The sequence below is a fragment of the Numida meleagris genome, chromosome 4, assembly GCF_002078875.1.
Source record: "Numida meleagris isolate 19003 breed g44 Domestic line chromosome 4, NumMel1.0, whole genome shotgun sequence".
Classification (NCBI taxonomy): Eukaryota; Metazoa; Chordata; class Aves; order Galliformes; family Numididae; genus Numida; species Numida meleagris.
This window is the reverse complement of record NC_034412.1, coordinates 97,125,522-97,138,675: the sequence shown is the minus strand read 5'-3', so window position 1 is coordinate 97,138,675 and position 13,154 is coordinate 97,125,522. Positions and strand designations below refer to the sequence as shown.

General features: G+C 46.0%; 1 long non-coding RNA gene across 1 annotated transcript; it reads right to left on the bottom strand.

The window, feature by feature from the left end:
* On the bottom strand, positions 770 to 10,344 carry LOC110397322. Its single transcript, XR_002437706.1, has 3 exons — positions 9,533 to 10,344; positions 8,785 to 8,877; positions 770 to 1,227 (listed from the first exon to the last, which is right to left on the bottom strand). It is a non-coding gene; the product is annotated as an uncharacterized LOC110397322 (long non-coding RNA).

Sequence of the window (13,154 nt, the reverse complement as noted above, 5' to 3'; positions counted from 1 at the left end):
CCTTCCCTTCCCTTCCCTTCCCTTCCCTTCCCTTCCCTTCCCTTCTTTTTTCAGGTATGTGCTCACAAAATCTTTCTTTTGCTGGGAAACTGTTCCACAGGACAGGCAGCAGCTTCAATCCAGTAACTGAGCAGGGCCATTAGGAGAAGATACATTAGGATTTATTTTTTTTCTGTCAAAAATCCATATTCCTACAGGTGTGAAAGTTCCCTTTTCCCAGAAATCCTGACAAATGGAAAGTCTCTCCTTAGCCAGGCTGATGCTCTTTAAATATAAATATGACTTGAAGCATACAAATGGGGAGACAGCGTGAATGTCAATGAGTGGAAATGACCTTTCCCTGCTGAGGCTCAGTGTATCCATTCAAGCTTGTGGATGCAAGAAAAGATCTGAAGTCTTGTCCTGCTGAGGCAGGGAAGGCAAAATGTGTGCGTATGTGTGTATGTGAGTCCAAATATGTGTCCAAAATATCGAGGTGGCACAGAGTCCTGGCTGCAGCCTCCAGTCTGGATTTTCTTGATGAGACATTAAGGCACCAGGATTATGTGTTTGTGTAAGAAAGAGAAAAGGAGAAAGGGTGCTTTGTTTTATTATTGTTATTTTTATTAAAATAAAAGGGAAAAACATATTATGTTAGGAAATTAGGAAAGCGTTTAAGTTTATTTCTGGAACGGAGCGACTCACCCAATATTCACTCTCGTTGTGGAAAGCGTAGATTTCCCTGCAGAGCTTGCAAATGAGAAAGTGGGGAAGGAAATGAGCAGCACTACAACAGTGCAATTCACCCCAGGGCATTTACCTTGCCCTCTACAAGCAGGAGGACATCCCAGAGTGACACGAGGTTGTGGCAAAGAGGAACAGAGATAGTCCATGTCCCAGAGCAATGACAGAAGGACCAAAGGATACAGGAGGCTGCCTTCACTGTAGGGTTGTTCTTGGCTTTAGAGTTGCTCTATGCATCTCCTTGTGAAGGGCAATTCACTTTCAAAGAGGGGCCACTCACTGGTATGTTCTTAGTGTCCCTGGTTGGCCCCATCACTGCATCTTCAATGTGTGTGTTCGTCCCCCTTCCTCCCCCAACTTTCAAACATTCCAGAAGCTGGTTAGATAAAGGAGACCAGTTTCAGCCACATTGCACAAAGCAGCTGGAAGTGTCCAAGATGCTGGCTATGGGATGGGGATCACTTCACTTTGTTCACCAGGGTGCAGATGCCTCCACGAGAGCTACTGTAAGCGAGAGAAATTATGAATTCTAGTGTGCAGAAGTCCCATCAGAAACAGAAAACAGACAGCTGAGACCATTCAGAGCAGTCACACGCTATTTCTCTGGCTGCACAGCTAGTGGAGTGTAGATCATTAGCACAACATCAGCAGAGCAGACGTCTACATGCCATTAATACCACTTGAAGTTCCCACAAAAGCTGGCTGGGCAAAGGAGTGGAACAGAGACCCAGCTTAATGTCTCTATGGAGTTAAGGATATCATAGAATCATTAAAGTTGGAAAAGAACACTAAGATCATCAACTCCAACCACCAACCCGTCCCACCATGTCCACTAACCATGTCCCCAAGTGCCATGCCTCCACGGTTCTTGGGCACATCCAGGGATGGTGACTCCACCACTTTCATTTGAGCTCAGCCACAGCAGCAGCATTCAGTGCATCTGCGTGAGGAATGCTCCACTGTGGGAGTTGCTTTGTCTAGAAAACAGGGAAGCAAGTGGGAAAACCTCCTCTGTGTCCAGTGGAGAGCCACAAAAATGATCCAAGGGATGGAACATCTTCCCTACGAGGACCTGCTGAGCGAGCTGGAGCTGTTCAGCCTTGAGAAAAGAAGGCTCCAGGGAGACCTGATAATGGAGGAAAGAAGGGGTCTGATTCTTTACCAGGCTCTGGTGTGATAGGACATGGGGAAAATGGTTTCAAACTAAAAGAGAGGAGATTTAGACTGGATATAAGGACAAAGTTGTTCACAATAAGGGTAGTGAGGCAATGGCACATGTTGCCCAGAGAGGTGGTAGATGTTCCATCCCTGAAGACACCCAGCATGAAGCAGGATGGGGCTCTGAGAACCGGATGGAACTGTGGGTATCCCTCCCCATTCATTGCAGGGGAGTGGAAGAGGATGGCCTTTAAAGGTCCCTTCCAACTTAAAAGATTCTATGATTCTATAGAAGGATTTGGGGTCTCAAGGAGACTCCTCTTTGTCTGAAATTTTTTCACCCCATTATAGAGTGACTGACCTTGCACCTCATCTAAGGACAGAATAACAAATGTGAGAGAAAAAATTTAATTACTATTAAAACAGAGAGGAAAAAGAGAAGGGATGCTTTTTTCAGAGAATGGTCTGGTCTAATGTTCCAGCAGAGCTGTGCTTGGCACAAAGCTGGGCAAAGATGGCTTTGTGCCTACTTCCTTGTCCAACTGAAGTTGGTCTGGAGATAGGGCCTCTAGGGAGCTCTAAATTATGCTCACAGTTGTCTTTGGCTCCTTCAGGGGTGATTCACAGCTTCATGGACATGAAGGAACCCTTGGATCACAGAACTCAATGTCCTGGATAAGGCCATAAGCTTTCTCTCCTTCCTTTTCACTGCTTCATGCAGTCACCAATGTCTCTGCTGAACTGCAGTGGATGTGATGGCGGATGTGAAAATTGGGAGCTCCTGACAGCCTCCTGGCAACAGGGTGAGAAGGCCTGAGGTCGTCAGGAAAACAATGCCACTGGTGCTTGAGAGGATGACAAGAACGAAGGCGGCCCTTTGCATAGTGTGCTGTCAAGATGTGCACCTCCTTGACAGAAGATGTTGCAGCGATGAGTAATTTACATGCCTAAAAGAAAAGCCTAGAGGAGAAATACTCGTGATGTGTGACTGAACAGAAAACTGTCTCCCCTGGAGTCAGAAACCCCATGTCAGAATGGACTGGCAGCAGGGAAAGTGCTCTGGAGAAGTAGCACTACATGTTTGCCCTCTTTTTGTACTCTTGCTGATGGATCTGCTGTTGGCCAGAGCTGAAGACAGGAGACTGTATAACTGAACATTTCACCCAAATGTTCTAAAGTCTGTAAGCCCATAAGTCTACCATCGTAGAATCCGGGACTTACAGAAGATGACTGTGAAGAAAACAGACTTCAGAGGATCTGAGCAGTCTTGAGCCCAACTAACCCACAGTCATGTGCGGGAGGAGCGTGGGAACTGCTGGTGCAGCCTTGCAAATGCAGAACCAGGGAGGTCTGGGCACATGCGAGCTGCCAAGGCTGGAGCAGAGCTTCTCCCCCTGGGCTGCCGTGCTGTGGGGAGGGGGAGCTGGGGAAGCACGGCAGCATGACCCAGATGGTTTCCATATGTGGGGTGGCAGTGAGTCATGGCTTGTGCTAAACAGAGGCTGGAGAGGGGTGATGGAAGAGCACACGAGGCTTTGCTGAGGACACGAGGAGCGAAGCGTAGAGGTGCCAGTGATATGACAGAGTCCTCTGAATGCACCTTGCACCTGTGCAGAAAATGTTGCTTTATCTCTATGTCCCCCACCACAATCAAGTATCAAGTGCAAATGTAAATCTTGACGTTAAAAGGGCCGAGGCTGTCTGAAATACAAGCCTTTGGCTGGTTTCCCAAGGGATCACAAGGCCCAGCTCCCACCACCTCGGAAATAGGAATGGAGCTGCTGGAGATGTCCCTTTCACAAATCACAGAATCATAGAATCACAGAATCACTAAGGTTGGAAAAGACCTCTAACATCACCAAGCCCAAACCCAACCCATCCAACCATGCCCACTGACCATGTCCCTCAGAGCCACATCTCCATGGTTCTTGAACACCTGCAGGGATGGTGAATCCACCACCTCCCTGAGCAGCCTGTGCCAGTGGTTGACCACTCACTGGAGAACAAATTGTTCCTAATATCCAACCTGACCCTCCCCTGGCACAACTTGAGGCCATCAACTCTCATCCCATCAACACAAAATCATCACAAATATAAGGATGAACTGTAGGGTGTGCAAACACCATGGTGGTTCATCTTCCAGCTCCGTTACTGACCTTCCCGAAACACTCTCTTCTAGACCCAACTCTGCTTACTGGATTCTGCCTTCCAATCTAGGTATGTCTTTGGTGGTTACGAAAGAAAAGGCTTTGTATCCTATTTTTGCCCCCTTTAACAAACAGTGCTTAGCCTTCGGGATGTGAGGATATTGTGCGCTCAGAGATAAAGTAATTCCAGGAAAGAAGGTGTTTTCTTAATGGCAACCTGAATGTAACTTGCTCCGGGATAGAGACACATCTGGTGTTAATTCTTCCAGTGACTTGCAGTGAGAGCTGAGTGACTTTTCTTCAGAGGTTATAGGACTAAAATGATACAGAAATTCAGGGAATTGTTTCCTCTGGGAGTAAAGCAGTGCTGAGGCCTTCTTTTTAATAATAATAAAAATAATAATAATGAAGCATTTGGAATTCTCTATTTCAAAATGGTTCCTTGTCTCAGCATGGAATTCAAACAATTCTTTGCAAGGATTAAATAAGCTGAAAACAAAACAAAGCACCTTGGAGTGAAACAAAACATTCAGAGTTGCTCTGACATAAAAATGCAGTATTATTTGTTCTGCAAAATAAAAATAGAAACAAATCTCTCTTTGGGGTTGGTGTTCAGCTGATCCACTTCTCCAGCAGTTCAGCTACAGCTCTGCTCACTGCTTTTGGAATTTTAAGAATGAAGGTAACTTCTCCTGCTGGCATAGACAGGATGGAGCAGCAGTGGGGGTCCACGCATTTCTCAACAGAACACTGTTATCAAGCTCAGAGCATCACTCCAAGCACCTGCCGATGGGGTGAATACCAGTGGGGACATTTTTCAGGTCAAATATCTGTGGATAAATGAAGATTCACTCTCTGGACAGCAGGATAAATTTCACCCAAGTCCCTGTGTTTTGTGTATCCTGATAAGCTGCAAGAGATACTGTGGGTACAGAGGCTACACTGCTGTCTATAGAGACCTTCCTGGAAAGCACCGTCCACGCTCCCTTCACAAGGTTGTGTGTGCAGAGTTTGGACCGAGACAGAAATCTCACTTTCTTATCTTCTGCTTCTCTTGAATTGGAATAAACGTCTTTCTCTGAATATCTCATCCACTAATTTTCCCATATCTCCCTGACAGGATGATTCCTTAGGGTCTTTCTGAACAGCCAGCCCCAAGAATAAGATGCAGTTCATGCCACAAGGTCCGCTGTTTTGTTGGCCAAGTTTGAATTTGCTATTCTCTGTTTCACAGATAGGGAAGGAAGAGTTATAGAAAATAAAACTCAGTTAAGTTCTGCCCAGGTTCTGGTGCATGGCGTTTTCCACTGGTCAGGCACCTCTGAACTCCTGAAAACGGCCCTCAAAATCTTTAGGTACTGGACTTGGGCTGGAGACTTTTGGGTTCAAGACATTTTTCTGAGACGATAACACAGACTGGAGAGTTGTTAGGGCTTGCACTCAGATCTCCCAGCATTTCTTCCAGCACCTGAGCAATTCTTCCTCTACAGTGTTTCTAAATGTTGAATAGAAGGGATACTGCGGGAGACCTCATCATGATTGCATTTCCCTTTGTGCAGTATGTGTGTAGAAGAGTTGATGCAGAGAAGGGTATACAGGAGGCCTCCAACCTGCTTGTACACCTGTATCTGAATCACAGATTCACAGAATTGTAGGAAGGGACCTCTGCAGATCCTCCAGTTCAACCTCCACTAAAGCAGGTTCCCTACAGCAGATTGCACAGGAAAGTGTCCATGTGGGTTTGAATATCCCCAGAGAAGGAGACTCTCACACCTCTCTTGGCACTTGGTGCCAGGGCTCTGCCACCCTCACAGCACAGAAGTTCTTCCTCACCTTCAGACAGAACTCTCTGGGCTCCAGCCTGTGCCCAGTGCCCTCTGTTGCTGGGCACCACTGAACAGAGCCTGGTCCCATCCTGCCAACTCCTGCCCTTCAGGTATTGATCAGCACTGCTAAGATCCCTCTCACCCTTCTCTCCTCCAGGTGCACAGCCCCGGGGCTCTCAGCCTGTCCCCATGAGGAGGTGCTCCAGGTCCCCACCATCTCTGCAGCCCTCTGCTAGGCTCTCTCCAGCAGTTCCCAGTCTGGTCGGTACTGGGGAGCCCAGCACTGGGTGCAGTGCTCCAGCTGTGGCCTCCTCAGGCCAGAGCAGAGGGGACCATCACCTCCCTGCCCTGCTGGCCACACACTGTGCCATGCACCCCAGGGTTCCATTGGCCTTGGCCACAGGGCACTCCACTAGCTCATGGTCAACCATTGGTCAACTGCTGATTGACAAAGGTGACAGCATTTTGTCAACTTCTTGGCCACTAGGGCACGCTGCTGGCTCATGATCACTCTGTTGGCCACCAGGACCCTCAGGTCCTTCTCTGCACAGCTCCTTTCCAGCAGCTCAGCCCCAATATGTACTGACACTGTGGTTGTTCCTCCCCAAGTGCAGGACCCTACACTTGCCCTTGCTGAACCCCACCAGGTTCCTCTCCACACAACTCTCAGCCTTCCCAGCTCTCACTGGATGGCAGCACAGCCTTCTGGGGCATCAGCCCCTCCTGCCAGTTTTGTGCTACCAGAAAACTTGTTGAGGGTACACTCCATCCCTTCATCCAGCTCACTGATGAAGATGTCAAACAAGAACGAATGAAGGCTTACCCACTGCTACACTAGGATGGCTAAGAGCAGCGAAACCTTTTCCAGTCCCAGGAAAGAGGATGCCCTAGGAATGCAAAGTATTCTTCAAGTTAAAATTGTACTTTCTCATCCATGCGTAATTTAAGTTTCTGAGCCTTTGGAGAGATTGAGCTAGTATGTATGCTCTGGCCTGAAAAACTTATGTGCCTGTTGATGTGCTCTGAGCAATTCACAAGCATCTGGGAAAATCCTCTCAGCTCTAGTGGAACAAGAACAACTATAGGGTTGGTTTGAACTCGCTGGCAAGAAACAAGTCGAGAAGTGAAGAGCTCAAGATTCTCTGCTGAATACAGAGCGACTTCTAAGAAGGAGCTGGAAGCAATTCAGACCTTCGGCAGAGCTCCGGAGGCCTAGGAGCCCGGCTTGTAGCCCAGTGCTCATATCCAGTTCATGTTCGCGGCGGCTGTAATGGAAAACAGCAGCCACTGATAAGTAACAATGGCCACGCTAACGCTGAACTCAAACAATAGGAAGGTTCACACAAGCTACTGCTCTGGCAAGTCCGGAATCCCAGGGGCACCAGCTACACGGCAGTTTCGCTGGCAGCAGAAGCAGAACATCTGAAATGCTCGTTAAGAGCTGGTGAACGCGCTATGGCGAGACGCTGCGGGATCGACGGGGAATTGAACAGCCCATGGGACCCTACGGCATGGCCAGGGAAGAAAACACAGGAATGGCTCTCGCAGACTTTGACAAGGACAGGGAATGGAGTAAGAAGCCAAAACCGATGGCAGCATCCACCAGGGACTTTAGGATCATTATCACTCTCTCGGGGATACCTGGTCGTAGATTCTGGGTTGTAGTCTCGCTAATCTGCAGATGTGGCAGGTCTGCAAAGAACCTCATGGGCCACGAGGTCAAAAATCACAGCTTTTCAAAGGCCGGCCAAGACAAAATGACCAAGTGCCTCCTACACTAACTCCATGCCTTATTGATGGAGCAGTTCTGCCCCATAGTCCTATAGGGCTAAACGATTTATCTCATGCTTTGTGTGCAGCAAAGGGCTTGACTGCCAACTCCATGTAAATGCAGACTCACGTGGTTCAACTCTGGGGGTGGAGATGCAGTTGTGAGACTCTGACCAAGCCTGTGTCCATCCTTTGTATTTATTTATTTCTTTTTGTGAACAAAACAAATTCAGGCTGATTTTTTTATATATTCCAATTCTTTGAGCTCAGAGGCTTTCACTACCTGGTTTTGAAATGAAGCCAGCAGTGGTGTTGAGCAGCTCCTGAAAGGAAAACTGTTGCTTGCCTACAGGCAAACTTCATTTCCATGCAGAGAGTGGCCAGAAGACCAAATTTACATTGAAGTCTTACTCCATACTGACGGATTGGCTTTGCCTGAGAGTGAATCTCCAGCCTGGGGACTTTAATTTTCTGGAAGGTGTTTCTGACACAGCTGGATGCAAGAAACATTTCAAGAGGAAGCCTGATTTCATGAACTTTACGGTGAAGATTAGCAGAGGATTTGGATGGCATTCCTGGCCTAATCCTAGAAGTGCTTATGCGGGCTTTGTGCTGGCTGTTTGCACTGGATTTGGAAAATTGGATTGGACTCAGAAGAACGACATGTTATTTCAGCTCTGGCATGCTGAAAGGAATGTAGAGAAGCCCAGCTCTCCATGCCTCAGTTTCCCCTGTGTAAAACAGCCTCGTTAGGACAGTCTTTCGTGCTTTCCAGATTTAATAAACTAATAGATAAAAATCTAGACAAAACCTATGCTGTTAATTAATGGGTCAGTAAAATCTCTCATGCCACAATCCTTAAATTAAATGTAGCACAGAGCCCCTTGCTACACCACCCAGTCAGCAGTCTGTGCTTGCTTCTTGGCTGCACAAGAGTTTCCCAGCACATGATGCATGCGGCTCCCTGCTCAGATTTATTGAAACGATGATGAGAGGAAGGCATTGCAGCAACAGAAAACCTTTCTGATCATTTGTGAGGGGAGAAGGAGTAAACAGAACAGCAAAGAGATTCAATACATGCCTGGAATAACTACTTCTGTCCCTATCAAGCCTCCAGGACCCAGTGAAAGCATGTATATGCACTTAAATGTATTTCTTACATCAGCACAATTGGCTGAAGAACTGCTGAGCTTTCATCCACTGGTGATTGCCATTTATTTCAGCTTCCTCCTCTGAAGATAGGGTTGGACTTCCTAAGAATCAAAGAATCATAGAAACATTAAGGTCAGAAAAGACCTCTAAGATCCCCTAGTCCAACCCCAGCCCATCCCCACCATGCCCACTGACCATGTATCACTCAGTGCCACATCTCCACAGTTCTGGAACCCCTCCAGGGATGGTGACTCCCCCACCTCCCTGGGCAGCCTGTGCCAGTGCACGACCGCTCTTTTGGAGAAGAAGTTTTTCCTAATATCCAACCTGAGGCAATCTCTTTATGGCAGATCATGGCCCATTATAGGAAAATAGGGCTGCCAAGCAGTTCCAGATGAAGTCCTGAAGGTCCTGGGACGAGGCAGTTTGATGCTGCTGGAGGAACCTTTCTCCAGGCATTGCAAGTCCAGCTGCTGTCCTCCTGCAGCTTGGTTCAGAGCTGGCAGTAGTGGGATGTGCACCATCATCACAGGTTGCCCAGGGAGGTTGTGAATGCCCCCTCCCTGTTAGCATTCAAGGCCAGGCTGGATGGGGCTTTCAGCAACCTGGTCTAGAGGGAAGTGTCCCTGCCTATAGCAGGGGGGTTGGAACTAGATGATCTTAAAGGTCCCCTCCAACCCAAACCATTCTATGATTCTATGACCACAGGGCTCCTGGTCTATGGGGTGGTAGCATTTCAGTTTTGACGCCAGTCACCTGCAGATACTCTCACAATGTGAAGCTTCTTCCCCGCCTTCTGCTGCCGAGGATCAGAGCTTGCTCTAGATGTTCTCCATGTCCACCAGGTGCAGGATGCAATGTAGCAGGTTGGTATGGGATCATGGGATTTAAATCTGGGACATCATGGAAAAAAGCCTTGCGTGAGTCACAGCCCTCCCAAGCAGATTCCTCTGTGGCCATTTCCCTGCAAGCAAGGGTCCTCTGCTGGACACGGCACTGACACTTCAAGGGAGCACTTAGCGTGTCTTTGCATCTTCAGCTCTCTGTCTTCCCATGCTCCACTTGACCCTCTTGGGAACTGAATCTAACATGGAAAACAGTAGGATGGGACTCTCCATGGCCATCAGGGCCCTTGCTCTTCCCCAAGGGTGGGATCAGCTCTGCCTAAGAGAGCCCTGAGCACGAAGCATCTGGCCCTAAATGACTTGCTGACAGGGGAAATCCAGGCCGGGCTGGAGATCTGAGGAGAGACCCGTGCATTGTTCGAGCCTGGCAGTCAAACAACACACTGTTTTTTTGCTGGCATCCTTCACAGGGTGATTTTTTTCCCCCAAGTGAGTTTATGGCTCAGCCAGAGGCAGTCGTACTGTGCCAGCACTTTAACAAGGCTTTCCTATAAATATTTCTCTTTTAGCTTATGATAAAGGCAGTGTCTACTCAGATGGAGGGGAAGGGAAAGGCTGGGGAGATCTATTTGTTTTCCCATTTAAGCAAAACCACACATCCTCGTAATTATAACCAGGGAGGGAAGCAGCATCCTCTGGCAATCATGTTCCTCTTAACGTGCCTTTTTTGTTGGAATTATTTATGTCCTGTTAGTGGGAAATATACGGAGTATGGTGATAGTAGAGAACAGCCTTCAACTTCTGTAATGTGAAATGGTTCCCATTTGTGGCTAAAAGAAAAGCTCTAGAGAAGCAAATAGAAAACAATTGGTCTTTTAGTATGTCTGAACATCTGTAGGATTACATTAGAACTGCTGATTGGAGAAAAAAAATCTCTTTTTTTTCCCTTTAAATATTGTACTTGTCTTTAAAAATCCATATTTGACATCATATATTTTTAATTTTTCCTTCTGAAAACTTGTTAGTTGCCAGCGTGGCAATGGGAGAGATAGAAAAGATGTGTTGATGGTGACTATGGCCAGTATTTCCCAAGGCACTGTGTATAAAGCGTTCAGAGACGAAAACCAACCAAAAATCAGAAATATCAACTGATGTCACAAAGGATCTCTGTGTACAGTCCCGTGACTGGTTACATGAGCATCTATCTCACAGTATTTGCAATGTTTTACCTTCTAGCTCCTCCAGGAGACAGGAGAAACACATTATCTAGATAGAGAGGCATCTACACAGCTGGTGTAGAGCTGGCAGTGAGCAGCTCCACTCCTGAATTTTGTTTCTTCTGTAGAAAACCATATCCTTGTCAATAAGCTATACAAGGACTTTACTAAACTCTCGAGTTCATTTCTATAGGGTCTCACTAATTTCATGTATCATCGGATTGATTTTATCCTTGTTCTATGATACGGAAATTTTCCTCACTGAAAAAGAAAACCCAAACAACCAGAACTAAAAGTGACAAGAGGAACCGTGCAGGCAGCTGATGGATTGTTTCCGACAGCCTGGTCCTTCCGAAGCATCTGGCTCTGCATTCAAGAAGAACTTCAATAATTCAACTCTCTTCATAGAATCACCAAGGTTGGAAAAGACCTCCACGATCATCCAGACCAAATGTCCACCTACCACCAGTATTTCCCCACTAAACCATGTCCTGTAGTACAACATCTAAAAGCACACATGCACTTCCTACACTAAACAAAATAGGAATTTGCATTTCTCTGCTGGAGGAAAACTTCAGATTCCTTTTGCAGTTCTTAGGAACCAGTGAAAGGGAGTCACGGGGAGAGCTGCATGTCTTATGAATTTATTACCAATGGATCCACGCCCCAAACTTCCAGAAGCCTGTGTGCTCCTATACAAGTTTAATTTAGTTATTTACTTATTCATTCATTATAATAATAAGTAATAATACTTATTATTATTGCTTTAGGCAATGCCTATGCAGCTTTGCATGTGTTGTCTCTAGAGCATCTGCAACCACAGGACAGACAGCCTCCTGCCCATCTTTGATGTATTTGACTGTTGGACATCCCCAGTGGACATGATGGTCACTCTGAATGAATGCCAGGCTCTTAACCTTGAGTTAAACATCCTTATCTTCCAAGCCCTACAGATGGAGGTTGGCCCAGTGATTATGACATGAGGAAGCAAGCATATACGTATTTATTTAATTGTTCTGTCAGAGCCTCTTCCTTGGTATGTCCAAGTCATGCTGCAGTGCAGCTATAGGTCTGGTGGCTTCTCCCAGGCTCTTTCCAGCAGAGCGGGTGGAAATGACGACTGCTGGGACCATTAGAAGGAAATACAGTTTCCTCTGAAAGCGCATTCAATGGCTGGTCCAGTGTTTAGTAAAGTGCAAAGTCCACAGAAGACTGTTGCAGACAAAGAGCTCCTAATGTTTCTGGCGTAGATTCTCCAGCATCTAATATGGTGGTTGAGACCACAACACAGTTGTGTTGCCCAGTTGCCTGTTTCTATAATCCCCAGGACAGAAAGTTGCACACTAACACATCCAACCTCACACGCATCCCTTCAAACACACACTGCGTGGCTGCAGAATTACTCACAGCTCTGATAATTTACTTTCTACTGCTACGAATGAATTCCAAGTGTTGGCAGGAATGTATATTATTATTTTTTGGTGGAAAAATACCAATTTATCTCTACCAGTATTTTTTCCACAAAGCGTTGGCGTTGATGAAGATGTCAACACAAACGTTACTTGAAAAATACTATAAATATTTTTCGTTTTCATGAAGAAGATGAATGTTATTTCTCTGGTTGCAAATGTATTTTTGTTTTGGAATGTAAACGAATGGTGCAGAAACTATACATTGTAGTCTAAACTAAACTGCTACAGGATGTTTCCTAATTATTAAAATGAAATTGCTGACTCAAATTAATTTTCCTCCCTGGTTTGTTGTCAAGAATAATTTGGAGATTTCTCTCCCTCCTCTTCATTTTAATTGGAGAATATGTTTCAATATCTCAATTTTTTTCGGGGACTGTAAAAGTCACATCTTCCCCTACGCACATTTTCCATTAAAAGAGCAAGATATAGAGACACAGTGGGGAAAACTGAGTCACCCAAACCCTCATGACAAGAACTACATTTTATGTGCCCACATTCCAACGCTCCTCCATCCCTGCTTGCTGAACCCCATTGCCACCAAGAGCTGTAAAAGCTCTTGTAGTCATCTGGGTGATTAGTTGTAGATTTAGACAACTTGCTGTAACTGCTGAGTGTTATGTTAATCTTACAGGAAAGGGCTCTGAGTTTAGGGGACAGATGTTTGTAATATGGATGTATTGATTACAAAGAACTCAGGCCCCACCCGAAAGGCAGCTGCATTTCATTGTAAGGAAGGATCTTTTTCTTCTTTTCTTTTCTTTTCTTTTCTTTTCTTTTCTTTTCTTTTCTTTTCTTTTCTTTTCTTTTCTTTTCTTTTCTTTTCTTTTCTTTTCTTTTCTTTTCT